At 47.7% G+C, this 21615-nt stretch overlaps 1 protein-coding gene across 8 annotated transcripts in view; it reads left to right on the forward strand.

The window, feature by feature from the left end:
• Window positions 1-369: 369 nt before the first annotated feature.
• Window positions 370-21615, forward strand: part of ACSL1 (acyl-CoA synthetase long chain family member 1) — a 71942-nt gene continuing 50696 nt past the window's right edge. For 3 of the 8 annotated variants that reach the window (XR_013554992.2, XM_060652898.3, XM_060652904.3), the window contains exon 1: window positions 370-519. The gene's annotated coding sequence lies outside the window, so the exon portion shown is untranslated. Of the gene's footprint in view, window positions 520-932; window positions 1157-17403; window positions 17578-17913; window positions 17936-17956; window positions 17980-21615 lie in introns of those variants that run through there. The other 5 variants (XM_060652897.3, XM_060652901.3, XM_060652899.3 and 2 more) reach the window with 5 other exon arrangements.

The following is a 21615-nucleotide window of genomic DNA, read 5'->3' on the forward strand; positions in this document are numbered from 1 at the left end:
CCGCCCCCGCCCCTGCTCCCGCATTAATCCTTGCCCTCCTAGAAGTCAGCAAGGCAGGCAATTGAGGGAGGAAAATGACAAAGGGCGTCTGCCGGTCCTCATGGCAACGGGACCCCAGGGCTGGCCGGGCTTCTAGGTTGAAGCTCTACAATATACCGTTTGCCCTTCCACAGATTCGCTATGAAATCGAAGGCAGGCGAAGCGACTCTTCCTGAGTTTGCTCGCCGCGTCCCTGCACCCGCCAGCAGGCAGCCCGGCACGCGCGCACCCAGACAGGAGGTGGGCGCGCGTCGGGGGCGGGGCTTGAGAGCGGAGGCGGGGCCCGGGGCCGGGGCGGAGCCAGCGGGGCGGGAGCGGCTGGCGCACCCGCAGCAGCTTGGCTCCGCGGCGGCTGAGGCTGGGGCGCAGCCAGGGCGCAGCGACTACGGCGGCGCCCTTAAATAGCATCCGGAGTCGGCGCTGGGCAGGCAGTGGGCTGAGGTGACAGCCGGCGGCGTAGCGGCCCGGCCAGCCGAGGAGGTGAGTGCTTTTGCCGCCGGGAGCCGCTTTTTTGCCGGCTGCGGCGCCGGTGGTCTCGGCGGAGGCGCTGGGCTGAGGCTGCTCCGCCGGCCCGAGCCCGGGAGGCGACGGCCGCGGCGGAGACGCGTGAGCCGCCCCTCGACTCCCGGGGACGTTCCGCTTTTCCGGCCTCTGCCCTCGGTTCCCCTTCTCCCGGCAGCGGAGGCCTTCGGGCCGCCAGAGCCCGCCGCCGCTTCCTGTGCCTGAGCCGGGGATGCCCGGCCGCCGTTTCCCGCGGGCTGCGCGGGCGCGGGGGCTGGTGCACGCCGGGGTCCGGGTGACGCGCGCCGCGGAACCGGCCTCTGGTTTGTGTGACGGCGGGGACCCGCCCGTCCCGGAAGCCGGACCCCGAGCTTCAGATGCGAGGGATGGTCCAGCGGGGCCGGGGCGCCTGTCCCCGTGACAGGGTTTTTGAGGCGCATTCGGACCGCGCCTGAAAGCGTCGGAGCCGGAACGTCCTGCTTCCTCGGCGTGATGGTGGCCCCTGCGCGGAGCGCTTGTAGGAGGGTCGAATGCAGCCTCAAAAGCCGGTTGCTAAAAGGAGAAATTCTCGCGGTGTCTCTGGAGGAGTGCCCATAGCCGTGTTGGAGTCACTGATGTAAGAAGCCTGGTGTTTTTTGAAATTAGGAAGCAGCGATGATACCTATCGTCTTGTAGCCTGGGAAAGTGGTGGTAAAGGACTTGAATGGTCACGTGGACTAGAACCTAGAGACAGACACTTATCAGTGTGTATTTACAATCGCAGATCCCTTCCCCACCCCACCTACTTACAAGGTTATGGAGCTTAATTAAGACCATTGTAGAAGTGCTGTTTGCCTTTTAAAGTTAACAGTTCTGAGCATCTTCTTGATACAGGAGCATCCAAAGTGCCCCCCGACTGTCAGGACCCTTTCTTTTATTTTTCGTCTTTGCTTAGCATGAGAAAAACATGAAATGTCATAGTGTCTGACACAAATTTCACCTGTGTTTATCTCGGTGTAAACAGTTATTTGCTTAACACAAACAAAAAGTCAATCGAAAGTTTCTGGTTGATTCTGCATTTTCAAGTGGCCATGGCAGGTTCAATGGGCACATTAGTGGACTTGAGGAGGTGGAACTTTTAAAGGAAATCTTGCTTCCCATCAGCATGGAGCCAGTCTTCTGAGATGTTCTTTCTTGCCTTCACTCAACTGGGAGAATCCCTTCCCAGTCTGAAACTTGACTCCTTATTTGTGAAAGGTCTGCGTTAAACGAAAGTCTTTCATGAGCTAAGATTCTAGGACTAGAAAAAAATCTTCAAAAGTAGCCAACCTCATACCTCCCTTCCTCCCTTCAAATAGTGTAGGCATATTATAGACCTCTGTTTTATGCATTTACTGTGAACAGAAAAAAACTTTTTTTTTTTTTAATCACCCTTCCCTCACAATTATAAGCATTTTGACTTATTTCCTTCCTGGCTCTGTTATGCATATTTTGGCAATATTTTCATTATTATTGCAGGCAGCCTGACTAAAAAGAGATCTCTGGGCTTTTTAACTTGGGGTGTTTAAGAGATAGCTAATTGTGACAAGTGCAGGTTGGGACAGGTTTCAGTTTATATCATAGAGGTATTTTCCTAGCTACCTCTCTTTCAGATGAAGTTTGAAATAACTGAAAGCATGCTCACATGCCACAGGCCTTACTATGTCTTTCGTTTTTGATGTTAGCTGGCTTGTGGAAAATGGTGGTGTTCAGAGGAGGGGCTGGGGAAAGATCAGATTGTTCTGTCATCACAGCTGGGGATTTCTCCTCTCTCCCTTCAAGTTTCACTTTTCTGGAAAGAGCAAGACTATAGGAATACTAGTAATTTCTAGATGTTGAGACTCCGTAACCCGAGATGAATATATATAATTTTTAAGGGCAGTTGCTGAATGTATTGGGCAGGTTTGCCTCATAAAGCATAAGCTCATTATTCTTCTGCACATACCGACTTTCGTATCCAAATACTGTTAAGTTAGAATCCATTAATAACGTTTTATGAACGGTATTGTTTGGATGATGCAATGGGATAGACTCTTGTGTTAAAAAATACAGAGGAACTTCCTTTAAGGCAGCTCCAAGCTATTGGTATCCTGTGGCCTTACTTGAAATCTTGGGATTCAAGCCTTTCTCTCTCGCAGGCAGGTTCGTCAGGAGGTAGACTGTAGGTGCACAGTGTTGGCTGCAGGTGGTCAGTCCAACTTGGTGGTCAGACAAACCCATCAGGATCGTTTGTCTTTGGCACTCATGCCTAGAGACAAAGTCTCCTTGAACCGAGCTGATCTGAAGCTGCACGTGGTTAGGTTTAATTTTCAACATTGTAGTACTTGAAGGGGCTCTGAGAGCTTTTACAGAAACGCGTTTGGAAAGCGCACAAGCTAGAAAGTGGAGGCAATTTCCCAGTGTTTGTGGCTGCAACTCCAAGATTGTCCTTTTATCTCCAGTTCCTTACCGAAAATGCCCAGATGACAGCTCAACAGGAATTTCTAGTTTGTGTGAGCCCAAAGTGGTACATAATTTGAAAAAATTGACAAGAGGAAGCTCTTGCGTAATCGGTGGTATGTTACTTTCTCTGCTTTTTCTTTACATCCTGACGTTTAGAAGTTCTTGGCTGAGTTGTAGACAATATCGAATTTGGTTTGTTGTAGCTTTTGTGCAATTCCGAGGAAGAATGAAATATGGAGCTTTTCTTGAAACATGGCTGGCTTGGAGGGAGGGCACATTCTTTTGGACGAAAGCTTAGGTGTAGGTGAGTGCTCTCTTCCCCTGTGCTGCCTGCCTAGAAGAATGCATTTGGCTGGAGGCACAAAAAAAATCTAAGATTTCAAAACTGGTGGCTCTGTGTAGGTACCTGGGCTAATTCTCTTTATGAGAATTTTTCAAGTTTTAAATGAAATTTGAAAGCTATCTAACACCTAATTCAAAACCATTTGCCTCAGAAAACCTACATATGTGTGTGTATGTAGATGTACATAAAATATAAAATGATAAAAAGTTTAGCATGTAAATGTGAAAGTATTTATAATAGGAATATATGCTTTTATAAGAATTATATTAACATAAGAATATTATATATTATATACTTTTTATATTATAACACGAACCTCTGCTTCTAGAAAATTTGGGAACTATAAAAAAAGGTCTTCAAGGAATAGATGCTATTAACCTTTTTGTGTATTTCCTTTTAGTGTTTTTCTAAACAACTTTTTTTTGTACTTTAAGCATATAGTTTTAATTGAAGATAAAAATTTTGATGATTTAAAAAATTTCTTAATGTTTTAAAAACATTTTTTTTAACATTTTTTTTTTGAAAGACAGAGAGAGACAGAGCACGATTGGAGGAGGGGCAGAGAGTGAGGGAGACAGAATCTGAAGCAGGCTCTAGGCTCTGAGCTGTCAGCACAGAGTCTGACGCGGGGCTCGAACTCACAAACCAGATCATGACGTGAGCCACAGTCCAACGCTTAACTGACTGAGCCACCTAGGCGCTCCTGATAGTTTAATTTTAATCACCTAAGTTATATTGTGAGCATTCTTCCATGTTGTTACCTTCTCCTCCAAAACTAAGTTTTGAGAATGGCTGCATAATGTGGTGTAAGGGATATGTTCCAATTTACTTACCCTTCTCCTACTGTTGGATATTTAAGAACAACTGCGTCCGAACGGTTTGCCAAGCTTCTTATGTATTTAATGTATCTTTTGGAAAAATTAAGGCGTGTTCTGCTTTAAAACTGTTGACACTGGCAATGATTTGAAAATTATTTTTGTTAGTGAATGGTTTTAATGAACTTTTGGGTTCCTGTGTTCTAGTGCAAAGCTGTCGATTTTTGGATTTCATGGTCTGGAAAGATAAATGGAAAAAATGGCATCAAAGGAGGAAACATGGATTGACGTTTATACCATTTCCTCATTCTGGAAGGACTTCTGATAAGTGTATTATCTGTCCCTTTGCAGTTTTGGCGGAGGAAGAAATTGGTACTTTCCCCTCAGGTTGGTTGTGAGAGAAATGTGCATATATCTAAGGCCCAAATACCTCGAACACTGTTTATTCTTTAAATAACCAGAGGCAAGAGAAGGTTGCTACAGAGACTAGTTTCTCCCTCAGGGCTCAGCCGTCAGCTACAAAGCAGGGTCTGTGAGCTGACTGAGGCAGTGGCCACAGCCCGGCAGGGGCAGGCTCAGGACGTGAAAGGTGATGATAACAGCCAACGGTCCAAGGCGCTGTTCTCAGTGCTTCTGATATCCTGTGAATTCAGTTAATCCTCCCTGCAAGGTAGGTCCTGCTATTATCCCTGCTTTACAAAAGATAAAAGAATAAGGGCAGGAATGAAGTTGCCCAAACCAGGATTTGAACCTAGGCAAGTCAGACTGCGGGGCCTGAGCTCCTAATTGGTTGGCTCAACTGCCTCCCTAGAGCTTGAAAGGTTCTTAGCCCAGGAGCGTCAGCAAAGTTCCAGGTTACCTAGCTAGTGGCGAGACAGGACAGAAGTGGTTCTTTTTCCGTGTCGTTGTTCCTTGATATTTCCTGGCCTCATTTTTACACTCTGTCTTGTACCACCAGAGCGCTGAAATGACAACAAATTTTGATTCAGCTTGCTTCAGTGAGTGACAAGATCACCTGGTCCAGAGCTATGACTTTCTAGAGAATTAAAGAGTTAAAGGCTTTGCCTGCCCTTGGTCTCATTAAGACTGGTGAACCGTCGAGGTGCACGGTTAATGCATCAAGTGTGTGGCAGGAAGAGAGGGTGTGGCTGGGAACAGGGACCCACGCTCAGCAGAGATGGGCGAGCCACTCACTGAAGTAAGAGATTGGTCTCACCATGGCACATAGGTTTGCTTCCTGCTGTGCATCTCGGGTTACTTTTACCAAAAATAGACTTTCTCAGCATGTTAGAGACAAGAGAACAGAATTGTGAGTTTTCAGGGTTTGGAGGCACAGTGTTGTATCGTCTACTGGATATGGGTGCCTTTTTTCTAGTACAGTGTTAGGCAGAACCCCAAGGTACAGAATAAAAGCAGGGCTGCTGTGGTTGAAGGGGGCAAGGGTGGGAACCCCAGCTCCCACATATATACTTGCTTCCTGAGTCACCTCTGTCTGCGGCACTTCTAAATATCCCAGGCTCCCTGACCGTCGAAATAGCGTAACTTGCTCCCTTGCAGACCCAGTAATCGTTGTGCAGGTCATGGGTGATTTAGCCCAGGTTACACAACCTGTGTTCCCCTCTGGCCATGATACCCAGTGGAGTTTGTTCCTGGGCCCCGGGCCTGTTCGGAGAATGACCAGATCTCAGTGTACTTCTTGTTTTGTGCCCTGCAGTCGACCTATCTTCACTTACTCTGTACAGTATTGCACAACATACACCAATTTTTCCTCAACGTCACTGCCCAAACCATAGCCTGTCACCTCTGGTTTAGACAGTAGAGACCCTTCGTTGAAAAAAGAGGGAGAGAATGATGACTTTCCTTAATGAACAACTCTCTGATTGAATCCCTCCTCTGCCCAGAAGCCTTCCGGGGCTCCCTCTATAAGGTCCCAAGTCTTTATTTAGCTTGGCTCTTGGGAGCTTCTAGAATCTGGTTCCAACCTGCTGTTTCCCGTGCCTGTCCCAAACCACCCACATCCTGGGACTTTTGGAAAGCAGACTCTGGGAGCACGGGATTGCACCAAGGTCTCTGCATCCCAAGATTCTATCCGTGAGCTCTCTCTTTGGCCTGAGTGGCCTTCCCATGCCCTGGAAGGGCCTCATGGACCCTGTGCATTTACTGTGACCTGTCTGCAATGACATTCCTCATTCCAGCCTCCTTCCTCATGGACCTGCTCCTCAGAGACTCTGGATCCCTCACTGGAACCCTAGGCTAACGTTCAGCTGGCTGAGATGCGCCAGCAGCCGCAGCGGTGGTTAAAATGCTGAAATTCTGCCACATTGGGTAGGAATAGCTGCTACTCCAGGTGCCCCCACCCCTAATTCAGATTCTGAAGGGTTGGTGCCTGGTCCATCCAAGGATCTCCTGAACCCGTTCTGGGGCAGTGGCCTACTTCTTTCTGGATCGGTTGATACCTGGCTGTACTGGTCATTCATGTTATGAACAGCACCCCCTCTCTCCTTCATTTGCCTTTTCATGTGAGCATATCTTGCTTCCTCATATAGACTCCCCAGCCGCATTCTAAGCTCTGGGCACGTAGGAGAACTAGTCATTATCTTTTGCATGTTTTCGGCAGCATTTAACGTGGCACCTTAACTGCTAGCAGGCACTTAATATTGTCTGATGTCCAGTTGAGACCAGGAGACATTCAGACAGTCCGGTGTCCTGTAGAAGGGGATCGCTGACAAGAATACACGTTTCAGTGTTCCAAATTTGTAAATTATGATGCTGCGCAAAACTGAGATCTTGCAGCAAAGATCAAGGTATCGAAAATCACTAGACCAAGCCTGTGCTTTCGTTGGGTTGAGCTTAGTGTTTAGGAGTACAGCCGTGGTGTCTCTTTCAGGGTACTTTCAGAGAGGTTTCAACAGCAGGTGGTTGTAGGCTTTGCAGGATGTGGAAGGGAAGCGGATCAGTGTCAAGTTCTAGATAATCTTACATAACTGTACCGTCGCCTTCATTTACCTGGTATTCCTCCTTAAAATCATACCTTGTTTCTGTGCTACTAGTGAAATGGTCGAATAGCTGTTTGTTCCTTCTGTAGGACAATTACCCGCATTGTTCCTCAGGCACGCTTCCAAGGTGCCCCAGAATGTGGGGCTGGCAGGGAACTTGCCTGTCAAGCAGTCCAACCAACCACCCCATGGGAGGATGGAACCCAGATTCAGAGAGGTGTGGCTGAGAGCCCAGAGACAGGCTAGACTCTGAAGACAGAGCCAGCCTGTGCTGCCCTCTTCGGACAGGAATCAGAGATGAGCGCCACTGAGGCTGGCACCCCTCTAAAGTGTAGGCAGACTGAACATCCCTGGCCCGTGAGGTAGGGGCTGAAGCTTTGGGCTGCCGTGGCCCTGCAACCTTGATTCTCCTTCCTCCAGACTAGCCGGTCCAGCCCCCTCGGGCTCTCAGGCTTGGGCCAGGTGACTTCACTCCAGTGTCCTGCCCGCTCCAACTCCTTTCCCTCACGGAGTTGTTGATTACCTCTGTTTCTCTCTTAGACGGAAAGTCTGTGTGCAAGCACTATTACACTGCCCCCTAGCGGCGGCAAGCTTTTCGGGGGGGGGGGGTGCTCCAGTTAGCGCTTGTTTTTAATGTTTATTTATTTATTTTGAGAGAGACAGAGAGAATGAGTGGGAGAGGGGCAGAGAGAGAGGGAGAGAGAATCCCAGGCAGGCTCCATGCTCAGCGTGGAGTCCGACTCAGGGCTCGATCTCACGAACTGTGAGATCAGGACCTGAGCCAATAGCAAGACTCAGACACTTAACGGACTAAGCCACCCAGGCGCCCCTGCAGTTAGCACTTTTATTTGTTGCCTCCCAGAGTCAAGAACTGACAGAGACTCTAGCCAGGCAGGTGCCCAGAGAAGCTGCAAGAACTGCTCAGTCGTCCCAAAATGGGGCCCCTGTGCCCCGTGGCCGAGGTAGGCCATCCAGGCTGCAGGGTGGGTATATTACAACTACTACAGATGCTCATTTTTTAGCTTAAATTCATATATGTGTATTTTATAATGTTCAGAAAATATTTGCAAATGTCTAGAGTTTATAAATGTAGTTACAGGGGCGCCTGGGTGGCTCAGTCGGTTAAGCGTCCGACTTCAGCTCAGGTCACGATCTTGCGGTCCTGAGTTCGAGCCCCGCGTCGGGCTCTGGGCTGATGGCTCAGAGCCTGGAGCCTGCTTCCGATTCTGTGTCTCCCTCTCTCTCTGCCCCTCCCCCGTTCATGCTCTGTCTCACTCTGTCTCAAAAATAAATAAACATTAAAAAAATTTTTTAAAAATAAATAAATAAATAAATAAATAAATAAATAAATAAATAAATGTAGTTACCTATTAAGAGGCATTTATTTATTAGTTTGGATGCATTATGAAAAGCTCAGAGAACCGGAAAATTAACTCCTTCTCTACCAACAGCATGGCAAGATACCTCTGAATGCCACTTGGAAAAAAAAAAAAAGAGCAAGAGAACTCAGTTTGTCAGTTAAGGGGGAATCGAAACTCCCTTGCGAAACTAGGTTGTGATTGATGTCAAATTGGTCCTGAAGTGAGGTGGTATCTTATGGTGGTGGTGATTTGTATTTGCCTGATAACGTAGAGCGTATTTTCACGTGTCTGTTAGCCATCTGGATGTCTTTGGAAAAGTGTCTAGTTACGTCTTCTGCCCATTTCTTCACTGGATTATTTGTTTTTTGGATGTCGATTTTGCTAAGTTCTTTATAGACTTTTGGATACTAACCCTTTAGCCAGTATGTCATTTGAAGAGCCCAAATGCCCATCGATGGACTAATGGATACAGAAGATGTGGTGTGCATATGCAGTGGAATACTACTCAGCGATCAAAAAGAATGAAATCTTGCCATTTGCAACAACATGGATGGAGCTAGAGTGTGTTATGCGAAGTGAAATAAGTCAGCCGGAGAAAGACAAACGTCGTATGATTTCACTCATATGTGGAACTTAAGAAACACAACAGATGAACATAGGGGGAGGGAAGGAAAAATAAGATAAATACAGAGAGGGAGGCAAACCATAAGGGAGTCTTAAATACAGAGAACAAACCTGAGGGTTGCCGGAGGGGAGGTACGTGGGGGGGCATGGGCTAAATGGGTGACAGACATTAAGCAGGGCACTTGTTGGGATGAGCACTGGGTGTTGTAAGTGATGAATCCCTGGGTTCTACTGAAACCAATATGACACTGTATGTTAATTAACTTGAACTTAAAGAGATAAATTTAAAAATTTTTTAAAAGTGGTCTTGGACTTCAGGAGAGTCGTGTTAAATCCAGAGTATATTTTGACTTTGGACCCAAAGCTTGAAAACGCAGAAGCCTTAAGATCAGGACAAAGATTTTATTTTATTTTCTGATTTATTCACTACTGTGTCTCCTGAGATGGGAGCAATGTTTGATATGGAGTGCTCTGTAAATCTCAGATTGAACGTATAGACCTTTCCTTGTGTGACAATCAAATATCATGCTGGGTGTAGCACCTTGAGTCAATATTTAGGTTGGCTTTCTTTGTTGAACGTTTAGTCACTTAGCAGGAAGCAGCATGTGGATGTGCTAGTCAGTTTTACTCCCCGCAAATCGTTCCCCAAACCGCAGGATCATAGCGCCGAATGGGCCTCAGAAGTGTCACCTGAATAGTAAGATGTTTGGGATTTGCTTTAAAATTGTTTTGTTTTGTTTTGTTTTTTTTTTTTTTAATGGGTGTAAAATGAGACAATATTAGCAAAGTGTTGATCCTGGGAAAGCCGAAGCTAGGGTCATGGGCATATGGGGGTTTGTTTTCCTATTCTATGTACTTTTAAATCCACGTGGACATTTTCATAATAAAATATAAACAAAACGTACGGGGAAAGTAGACCCCCAGCTAGTGTCACGTGTTCCAAGTAGGTAACAGCCAGATGAGACCATCTCTTTGTCTTCCTTTCCTTCTTTTAAACGTCAGGTCGTTACCCTACAGTCCTCTGCAACTTGTTGGATTTGTTAGGTTTTCAGCCTCCCGTGGGCCACCCACTCTTCCCATGGTTCCCCGCACCCTTGGAGTTATTCCAGCCCCGCCCTTCTCCCTCCTCCTACAGTGGGCTTAATCCTGCAACTCTTTCTCTGTTTCACGTGCTGCTTCCCCCGACACCACCAACGTCTTCCCCAGAGCTGACGAAATCGAAAAGTCAGAACGGGGTCCCAGCCTCTTTCAAAGGCTCTGTTCTGTCTTGAGGAGGCCCACCGCCTAAGCATATTTGGTGGGCTCCCTTCATCTCTGCTGTTTAGGGACACAACAGTTCCACGCTGAAATCTGTAAACCCTCAGAAGCGTCCCCATGTGTGAGTGGCCGGCCTTCCTCTCTGGGTAGAGGTCTGTCTATGTTCTATCTTCCACTTAACCCTGCGCCGCTAAGCTGGTCCACTAGTTTGTCAGTCCCTCTGAAACCGCGATCTATTTTAAGAGGTGTGAGTAACTCTACCCAACCTTGTGTCCTTTCAGCCTTCTTATCCAGGTCACTGCTATCTGATCGTGGTGACCTCTGCGAGCAAGGACTGGGCCTTGTTCTTCGCTGTCTCCTGCACCAGGCCTCACCCTGGCGGGGACGTGGGATGCTCAGCAAACTACACCCCGCTGCATGGGGACAAGCTCCTGCAGCTAACGGCTGCTTAGCCCGGGTGGAGGCAGGGCATCCTCCACCCTGGTTTATGGCTCTGTCGTTCCTAACTGCCAGCCGCCCCTGCCCCAGCACCGGCCGGCGCGAGCTGGGTCTCAGGGCATTTCACCCCCACCACCTGCCTCTGGCTGCTTCCACCTGGCTCTCTAGCCGGCCCTCCCATCGCTCTCTGGTTCATCCATAGTGTTCTCTCCCTCCCGAAGCCCTCCACCACTTACTTCTTCACTTTTCATCTAGATAGTTAGGTTAACTCTTTCTCGCAGGTGTGTTTGTTCACTGATACCCTAAACTCGTTGAAGGCAGAGGCAACACTGCAAATGCTGTTGGACTTCTATTTGGGAGAGAGGGAAAGTGGGGTTTTTTTCCCTGTGATTTTGTTCATTAGCAGTGGAACCTTTCTCAAAGGTGCCCTTACGTGGAAGTGCCCACATAGCTGGTCAGGGCCCAACACGGACGGTGGGAGCCTAGGGATGGACTTTCTGGGCAGGGCTTCCACCCCATCTGTCATTCTCCTAGAAGGACAGGTTGCCGCCCGAGGCCGTTTATGCAGCAGGTGGGAAATACATAAATACAAGAGGAAATGAACCGAATTGACCTAGTTATATCTTCTTTATCTTGAGAAATAAAAAAAATAATAACAAAAAAATAACACAGCAAAGTACACAGTAGAATAATAAAATCATAAATACCCAAATGCCACAGCATAGAATTAACAGTTTTTTTCCTTAATTTCATTTATTTATTTATTTATTTATTTATTTATTTATTTATTTTGAGGGGAGGGAGGAGTGGCAGAGAGAGAGGGAGAGAGACAGAGAATCCCCAGCAGGCTCCGCACTGTCAGCACAGAGCCGGACGGGGCTCGAACTCACAGACCATGAGATCATGACCTGAACCGAAATCGAGAGTCGGTTGCTTAACCGACTGAGCCACCCAGGCGCCCCTAGAATTGGCAGTTTCTAACAGTTATTTTCCTTCTGTGTCGTGCTGTCATCTGGAGTTTCTGGGTGGCAGTGGAATCCTGTTGTTCAGTCCTGAACGTCAGGGGTGTGTCACCATCTTTTGTCTTCTCTGGCCTTGTCTTGGAAATGCTCCATGGTGTCAGTGATTGAAGGGGGCACACATTTCCTCTATTCCCGTCCTTTCTTTATCCCCACGGAGGCCCACACAGGCAGCGACGAAGCTGGCTCAAGATTTTTGTTGCCCATCAGGGGCACCGCCGGGACCTGAAACAACCAGATTGTTACATCTGAGCCTACCTCCTACTCTTCCTGTTTTGTCTCCTTCCGTATTCACTCCTAAAAGTGACTAGTCTGGGACAAAACATCCGGAGGGACCCTGGGACTTAGGTACCCTCTCTGTGTGCGGTTTCTCAAACAAAGGGACCCTACTCCCCATTTCCAGGACCCTGAGTGGACAGGAGTTCCTGCCTCACGGGGTCTGGCTCTGGCTATTGTAAAAGGACATTCGTCCTCTTAACTATTAAGTTCTTCTCCACCTCCCAGGAAGAGGAGCCTCCTGCTTCCTGCCTTGCTTTGTGGTTCCCCAGAGGCCGGGAAGATGGAGAGTCTGTTGTGGATTATTTTCATGGCAACAGGAATTTTATTTCCTTCTCTAGCTATGGTCATAATAGGCTGTACATAATGGGCTGTACCCCCCGGACCATGGCGTTGTGTTCTCTAATACACAGTCCTACAGACTGTGTATAATTAGGGCCCTTCCTGGGCCAGATGTCAGCTGAGATAACATGCCTTGTTGGATTCACTTGGTGAGTTGACAAGTGGGGAGCCGGGCCCACGGAAGCCTCTTCAGAAGGGTTGGGTCAACCTAGCAAACTGGTCTTGTCTCCATTAGCTGAAGTGAGGCTGACTGGCTGAGGTCACCCATGTTGCCCAAGCCTGCCCCTTCTCCGACCGTTACCAAGAAATGTCCCTGCCTCGTCTAAGTGACTTCTGAGAACTCACTTAACAGTGTTAACAGTGTTTGAAGGCCAATGGAAACATCTTGCTTCTCTTAAGAGTTTTTTTTTTTTTTTCAATAGAAACTTTTCCTCGTGAATCCGTGCCACTCACATAACCTGGATGTCTTCGCTGGGCATGTCCAAACTAGAATTATCTCTTCCCCAATTGGCTGGACATGGCAGGTCTTCGTGTCCATGCTGAACAGAGAAGGGAGGAGAACCAGATGGCTCCCCCCCACCCCCCGCCCTCCGGAGAATGCTGGGCAAGTCATATTTGCAGCATCCCTTACGGCTCAGATGGCCACCCACCCGGTGCTCGTGCTCGTGCTCGGTGGCCGGGGAGTCCCTGAGGGCTCTCCTCACCGCAGTCCCACCATTGCTGTATAGCTCCTGGGATGCTTCTCTGGTTTAGAGGATTCTCTTTTCTGTCGTAGAATAGTCACTTCTAGATGTTGGTGGACAGCCGGGTCTCAAGCTCTGGACTCAAGCCCTCCTTCAGGCATTTGCACTTCTACTCAAGAGAGGTATTTGTTTACCCTCTTCCCTTTCTTGTGGGCAACCTTGATCTTTCAAAAAGTAATCCACAGTCTCCTGTCTGAATATTTGTCTACACATCTGCTAAGGAGAAAGAGGATCCTTGCCCTTAGATGACCTTGAGGTGACATTATATAGAAGTGCAACAGTTTGAGAAATGAAAAACATCATGGGAAGATGGGCAAGAGAGTTTTGCTTTTTTTTAGTTATCATTACTGACTTCAGGAGTAGAATGTAGTAACTGATCACTTACGTACAACACCCAGTGCTCATCACAACAAGGGGCAAGGGAGTATTTTTATGTAGCCTTTAAATCAGTGTCTTGCAAGCTTTTTCTTTTCCCCTCCACATCACCTAGGAGGTGCTGCTTACTCCTTTCTAGCACAATGGCTCGCAGCAGCGGCAGCAGCAGCAGGGTGGGGTGTACAGGGAGAATGCTAAAGTTTAGAAATGTTTCAAATACCTCCTTGCTCTTTGGAGAATCACTGTTCTATAAATACACCCTCCTGGGGCCTGTAGCAGAAAACTGGTCAGAATCACAGAGGGTCGTTCCTAACTCAGTAACTGTTCATGAAGCACCTGTTCTGGGCAAGGCAGTATGTCCAGCATCAGGGGCCTATGAAGACAGATGGGAAGGGGCCCTGGCCCCAGGAGAGAGAAGCATCTATGTAAGAGAAACACGCTCACCATAAGTATAAAATAGGAGATGCTAAGGGTCCCGCAAGGGCTACAGATAACATATTCCTGGAGTTCAGGACTGCCTCTGACTGAGGAGGTCACGTAAGGATTTATTAGAGCAACTGAACTATTTGGGTCAGTTTGGACATGTTATTAAGACAGGGCTCGGGAAGAGGCCGTAAGGAAAGGAGACCCCAAGGTTGGAGAATGCAGCGTGGGTGTGGAAGCATGGGGAGACTTTCTGGTAGACTCTTGGAAAGGGCCAGAGCTCCGCCCTGGGATACTGACCCTCCCAGCCTTGTTGAGGCAGGGAGCCGGAGGGGAGCTCGCCCAGAGACGCGTGGGGAGAGGATGGGCCGGTCCACTCGCACAAGGAGGCTTCCAGGACCCTGGGAACCTGCCTACAAACCGCCTTCCAGCCTCCCCCACTGCTTTGCTCCTCATTGTTCCACCGGTCAATCTTCTTCAATCTCCCGGGCTCAAAAACCCAGCTCTCCGACTCCGACTCTTTTTTTCCATTGATATCCACTGAGTTACTAAATCCTGTTTTGTTTTGTTTTTTTAGCAATTAAAAATGCCTTATCGTAAAGTAGGCATAACATAAAATTTACCATTTTAACCACTTTCAAGCATACAGTTCATTGGCATTCATTACATTATCGATATTGTGTAACTGTCACCGTTACCGAGTTCCAGAATTTTTGGGATGTTCCAGAATGTTTTGGGGATCCAGAATCCCCAACACAAACTCTGTACCTGTGAAGCAATAACTCCCCTTTCCCCTCCCACCCTCCACTCCTGTAGCCTCCATTTCTATCTCTTTGAGTTTGCCTCATCGAAGTCCCTGGAACACATATAACGTTTTGTAGGTTCATCCAGCTTATGGCCTGTATCAGAATCTCCTTCTTTTTTTTTTTTTTTTTTTTTTTTTTTTCTTTTTAAGGCAGAGGGTTATTCCATCGCCTGCACAGGCCACAATTCGTGTGTATCCCTCCAACGCTTGGTGGACGTTGGGATTCAGATCCTGGCTCTTTAAAGCTCTGTCTGTCCCAGCTTCTTGGCATCCTCTTCATCGCCTTGCACGTTCATCTGCATTTGAACCACCGTGTGCCTCGGTGACAGGCCTGCCTCTTACGGTCCATAGGCTTTGCCTTCGGTCCTGGCCTCTGGTCTTGTTCTTGTGTGGGGCTGGGGCAGGACACTGGGCTTTTCCTACACAGTCTCCTGTCTTTGAGTCGAAGCTAATGAGGACTCCATACAGTAAGGACCGTTAGGAGGATGACATTTCGTCATGTGTCTAATTACTCAGCACGGTGCCTGATACACAGCAAGTGCTTAGCAAACGGTGGCTCTTAAAGAAAGCGCAATTTCAAGCTGATTTTTCCTTCCTTTCTCCTACCCAGTGGAATCCTGTCACTTGTTCCAGATTACCTGGCCAAAAATCCTAGAGCTGAGGTGGGGAGTTGCTTCTGGCCGTCCCGTCCTATCCCCAGAGCCCGAAGTGGAGCTCACATTCTTGGGCCTCCCTCATCCTGCGAGGACCGGCTCACTTTTGCTTTCTGCATGCAGCAATCCTTGAGAGCGTGTGACCTCTCTCAGAATTTCTTGTGCACTTACTGCCACCTCGTTTTGCACTGTTTTGTGTATATATTTATGTTACGTTTTTGACTTCTAAGCCTCACGAATGGGGTCTGCAGGTTTTTCACGGTTTGCACCCACATTTGAATGTTAAGTAATGCACCTGCACCCAAGAGAGGGTGAGGATTTCCCGACAACCCTCTTGTAGTCGTCATGTGTCACTGAGGCTTTCATTTTGTGGGGGTGTCCTCTTGGTCACTTCCTTTTGAACACCATCAGGTAGAGAAGGCACCTTTCCTGAAACCACCTCGTTCTCAGAAAGGCCAACTAAGTGAATTCGACTTTTCCTGAGCAAAGGAATTTAACACTGGCTGGGTTGCTATTTCTGGAGGCTTGACCTTACGAAGGCAAAAGTGGCTCCAAAAGTGGCTGGCTCTAGGGATGCCTGAGACCCTGTGTGAAGAAGTGTGTTCAAAGAATTTTAATAAAATATCATGGAAATGTAAGTAGGGAAAGAGCACACATTTCTAAAGTAATTTATTTTTGTCACGTGACTTCAATAGATATGTAATTTAATAAATACAGAAGCTGTTACGGGTAGACTTTGGCCATTGCATCTAAGCCCTACAAGTTTACCCATTCAAGTTGGGCACATTGTGTTTGGAATCTCATTACTTGGGGGCGTATATGGGAGTCGTGGCTTGGTGGCCAATATGAACAGGTGAGGTATGGCCCTAATATTACTGGTTAGAAAATTGGCCTTCTGCTTACCTTTACAGTTTTTTATTAAGTTTATTTCTTTATTTAGAGAGAGAGAGAGCGTGCACGTGCGTGCATGAGTGGGGGTGGGGCAGAGAGGGAAGGGGAGAGAGAAAATCGCAAGCAGGCTCTGTGCCGTCAGCACCGAGCCGAACACGGGGCTCGAACCCACAAACCACGAGATCATGACCTGAGCCGAAATCAAGAGTCGGATGCTTAACCGACTGAGCCACCCAAGCATCCCCCTGCTTACCTTTAAAAGCTTTGTGTCCTGCTCTTTCTGACTTTGATGGCGTGGACAGAGAGTGGTGTCGTAAAGAATTTTCAAGTTGACTTGAATATTTCAGCAAATCAGGTTTCTAAAAGCAGAGCACCTCTCCTTCATTTCTCCTTTTAAAATCTGCTTGGAAATTGAATTCGTGATCCCAGAGAGTCACTTTAATGAAAATTATGTGGGTTTAAGGTTCACTGTACTTCGTTGGGAAGAAACACCCCATGGCAGTGGATGGGAGTAACTAATTCCCTGTGGAAGTATTTGCCCACCGTGCGTGGGATCCTGAAGTTACCCAGATGGTCTCTCTCCTTCTCATGCTCAGGATGAGGAGATGATCCAAAGGCAGCAAACGTGGTCAGGAATTCATGTATAGGATGGGCTTTGGACAGAGACCTCTGTTTTCCTTTCTAACTGGTGGACGTCGGCATCCCTGTTTGGGGAGAGCCCGACTGCTCTTTTGGTTCAGGAGGGGACGGCTTAAGCAAATCTAGCTTTAGGTAAATTGCCAGCCAGGGTCAAGGAGCACGAATCCAAGGGTTTTGGAGTGGCACACTGAAAGAACAGCACGCGGTCTGGCTGCTGCTCTCTTGTTCCTCCCCAAGGCTGAGCTCTGCCCAGCCAGCTCAGGACAAAGGGGGAGTTTCAGCCTTCTGTAAATAGCCTATTGTACAAGGGCAGGAGGTGGGGCAAGGAATGGCAGCGTTGCCAGCTTGGCTCGCTGCTTTTAAGGAAAGATGTCAGGATTTCTGCATTTGCTGCTGCTGGGGCAAGGGTGCTATTTACGTGGGTTTGCTTCAAGGCTGCATTCCTAGCAAAGTATTTCATCAAACGGCTGTTATTCAACTGAATGAAAGCTTGAGGAACTTTAGAAGGGGAGAAACATCCCGGTCACCCATTTTTTTGGGGGGTTTGTAAACAATATGAAGAAAATAAAATGCTGATGTAAGTATAAATCTGCAAAATCATAGGAGGTCTGTGTGTGTGTGTGTGTGTGTGTGTGTCCCTGTGTCCTTAGAGAATGATGCCCTTGTGAGTCACCTCTGGCCCCAAACCACTTTTGTGTGGTGTAAACAAAATGGTAGGAGGTAAACCTTTGTGTCCGGGTGGCCTTAGACCCATATGTTCGGAGTCCAGGATGATGGGGCAAATCCTGGTGGTTATGTAAGACAAGGGAGTTCAGATGCCCGGTTCTCATCAGGCCATGCAGTGTCAGTGCTGAGGACCTTTAGAAACCACCTGCTGTCACGGTCTCTAAGCCGGAGTGGGCTGCGGAGGACTTGTGAGCCGCATGTGCAGAGAAGTATGTGCGTGTTCCCAGTGGAGAGGATCAGCGGCCCCGCAGAGGTTAGGAATTGTTCGTGTAGAGGAACAAGCATGACTTTGGGGTCAAGTCGGTGTCCCCGTCTTGGGATACACCTTGGGGAAACCTCTTAAGTCTCCAGCCTCAGTTTCCTCATGATCATTTTGTATTGCGATGTTCCGGTGAGCTACAGGATGTGAAAGCCTTTCTGAAACACTAAATCAATGCTAACTGTGTTGCCAGCTCTTCTTCCCAAAGTTTGGGTGGATAAATACCAGGACTTCTGTTTCCTGACAGTCGTGCAATCCAGTTTCTACTACCGTGTCCTGTGTATCCTGTCCTGTGTCCTGTCCTGTGCACAGGGCTACTTAAAGGCATCCTTCACAATGGTTCTTTGCGCTGGATGTGTGCCATGTTCCCCCAACCATTGCTGTGTTCTCTGTCATTCTGTGGTTTTAGACTCCAGCTCTTTGGGAAATTCAAAGGACCCAACTGAACAAACACACTTTTCCTAAGTGCTGGGAGGAAGGGTGTGCAGGTGTAGCTGTTGGGGAAGGGAGAAGCCAGCTGCCAATAGTCTTGTGTGTTCTCAACTGAGAAATACTGGCTGCTTAAGCCTTTAATCCGATTGAATCATATTCTTAGCAAACAGCAGCATTATTACTTGCCTGGGCTGTAAACTTCCTGAGAGGGTGATGTGCAAATTTGCTTTTGAAAGAATTTAATAAAAAAAAATATTCCAACTAGAACACCATTGGAATAAGAAGTACAATCTGTCTGGGTTTTAGTCATCTGTTGGCAAGTGTGGGTCTTGATTCTTCTTAGAGACCTGTTGGGGGCTGTCTTAAAGCGTGGTGTTAATGTTCACCTGCAGCATTGAAGGGCTATTTATTGTGGCTAATATTCTCTGAATGAGGTCTGCCTGCATTTCTAAATACTCGAAGTGCCTTTTCCTTAATAGCAGTTACATAGAAGGAAGAAGATTTAGAATGCTTTGTATTCATGTTTAAGAGTCATTCTTCACGTGGATCTCAAAGAAGGATTGTCTTAGTTCTTTATTGGATGGGCTCTAGTTTTCCTATGGACAGCATTAACCAGTTGATTAAGTGAAGCTGGTTTTCAGTTTGTCTGTCACCTGGCTGCGAGCTGAGAGGCATGAATTAAACTGTTGTACCTTGTCATTATCACCCACTAAAGGTAAGAATTTAGCTGGGTTTCAACCCTTAGCATTACAGATTAGTATCTAATAAAGTGTTCTTGCAAGATTACCAAATCAGTAATTTTCTGAAGTGTTTTTTTTTTTCTTCAAGTTTCTTTCCTAGACTTATCTCTAGAAATAGACATTTTTCTTTCTTCGTCTAATGCTGTCTACAGCTTGGCTCCTGCTGATGCTTAAAATAGAAAAAAAAATCACCAGTTTATGACTGTATTTGTTTATGGGGGGATTATTTAACGTTCCCCTCCAAGGACTGGATTCTGTCGAACAGCCCCTGCAGATTCACAGGATCTGGGCTGTATGGAAATGACTTCAGGGACCCCGGGGAGAGAAGAGCCAAGGGCAGGGGTGTGTCTGCCAGGGGTGGGAGATTCCTTTCCAGCCCGCAGGGGCGCAGTGGGCGTGAAGGCTGCCAGGGGGCGTGACTTGAGGGCCAGGCAGGTCCGCACAGGGCACAGTCGGGTTGCTTAGCGTCGGCTGGCTGTGCTGTGTATGGAATCTGGCCGCCTGCTGCCAGCGGGCCCGACTCCATCTGTCTGCTGGTCCTCACGGTCTCCGTGAGTGCGGGCCTTGCTCAGGGAGCCCTCACTTCAGCACGCCCTGCCGACACCGCCGGCTCAGTGTCGTGCGTCCCCCACCAGCTGGCTCCGCCCCGGAGAGCCTGGACCTGGTGGTGGGCGCCGTCCTCCCAGCCTCCGGCTCCAGGCCCCCCCCCCCCGCGCCCCCCCTCCCCCCGGCGCACCCTGGCTGGCCTCGAGTGTTCACTGTGCTCCCGGACTGGAGTAGCTCCGCTCCTGTGCGTTCCTCTAGAATAAATCTGCCGTGGCCATACCACGGACAATCTGTTTCTTTCGTGGTCCGTCGCCTGTTGGTTCGACATGCCGCCCAGCATCTGATCGTTTATTGCACTGGTTTTTAAAAATATGCCCATTGTCTCTTCTCATTGGGAAGCCAGGCAGAAAGAAAACAGTGTCTGTTTTCAGATCTGGCACTGGCAGTGACACTGGCTGATGCCTGTCCCTGCCCATGGGTGGAGCAGTGGGGTGACTGTGCTCCCAGCTGCTCATTGGCCCATCCTCCACCCGCTTCTCCTGGGAAGTCAAGTGTGAATTTTGTCTGATAGTTACCTTTAGCCCAGTGGGCAGCAGGACAGGAGTCGGCCTGTGACAAATGTCCTGAGAGACCTTGGCAGGTCGGGCAAACGCCAGCTGAGCTCCTCCCCCCGCCCCCCTCCCACCACCTCTTCTGCTCCGCAGTAGTCACCTAGCAGTCAGCTGTTGGTGGCACCTATGGTGAGTGGTATTGTAAGTAGGGGAGCTTCTCCTCCAGAAGTATGACCTGAAGAAATTTTGCTTATCTGTTCCTTCTCGGTTGTCATGGAAGGAACTTTCGTGTGTGTGTGTGTGTGTGTGTGTGTGTGTGTGTGTGTGTGCGCGTGCGCGCGCGCGCGCGCGTACCTACACAGAGTTGTGACGCAAGATTGCACGAGCTGAGCAAATACATTAAGATAGTGATGGCCAGTGAAAACACCTGATACTCTGCTCCTCTCTAAACAAAATTTACAGCGGTAGAGAGTGAGATTTAAAGATTTCTGTATCTGAAAAAAGAAAATTATGTTCAGTTTTGTGACCTCGGTATTTAAAAGGACATACAAGAAGGAACTCACAGCTACCATCTGAAGCACAGCTAAAGCATTCACACTTGGCAGGCAGTTTTTGAGAAAAGCCTTTCAGAGCATTCGCTATGATTTCCTTCCCTTTACTGCCAAACATACTTTATAGTAGTGGTTCATCAATCGTTTTCTAATTAGAATTATTTGTACTTATTTCCTGTTCTGACACTTTTTATGCTGATGTATATATAAATTGTCTATCCCATCCAATTTGAGGCTTTCATATACATTAGGTTGTTTGTCCAATTTTCTTCTGTGTGTTTTGGCTTTTTTTTTTTTTTTTTTTTAGTTTACTTATTTATTTATTTTGAGAGACACAGAGTGTGTGAGGGAGGAGCAGAGAGAGAGAGGGAGAGAGAGAGAGAATCAATCCCAAGCATACTCCACACTGGGCATGGAGCCTGACAGGGACTCGATCCCCTGGTCACGAGATCATGGTCTGAGCCGAAATCAAGAGTCAATCACTTAACCGGTTGAGCCACCCGGGCACCCCTGTGTTCTGACTGCTTTGTTGTTGTTGTTGTTGTTGTTGTTGTTGTTTTATTAACTCTGTACCTTACGGTTCTGCATAAAGGACTAATCACAGGATGTTGGTAGATGAAATAATGATAGTACTTAGCATTTATTGAGTAGCTTCTGGGGCCCCATGCCATTCCAAGCTCTCTGTAAATCATGTAACCATTATAAAATCCCCATGAGATAGGTCTGTTTTCAATCTCCATTTTTGGTTAGGGAAACTGAGGCACAGAGAAGTTAAGTAATTCCAAATCATACAACTAATAAGCTGGGAAG

This window comes from Panthera onca, chromosome B1 (assembly GCF_046562875.1).
Source record: "Panthera onca isolate mPanOnc1 chromosome B1, mPanOnc1 haplotype 2, whole genome shotgun sequence".
Classification (NCBI taxonomy): domain Eukaryota; kingdom Metazoa; phylum Chordata; class Mammalia; order Carnivora; family Felidae; genus Panthera; species Panthera onca.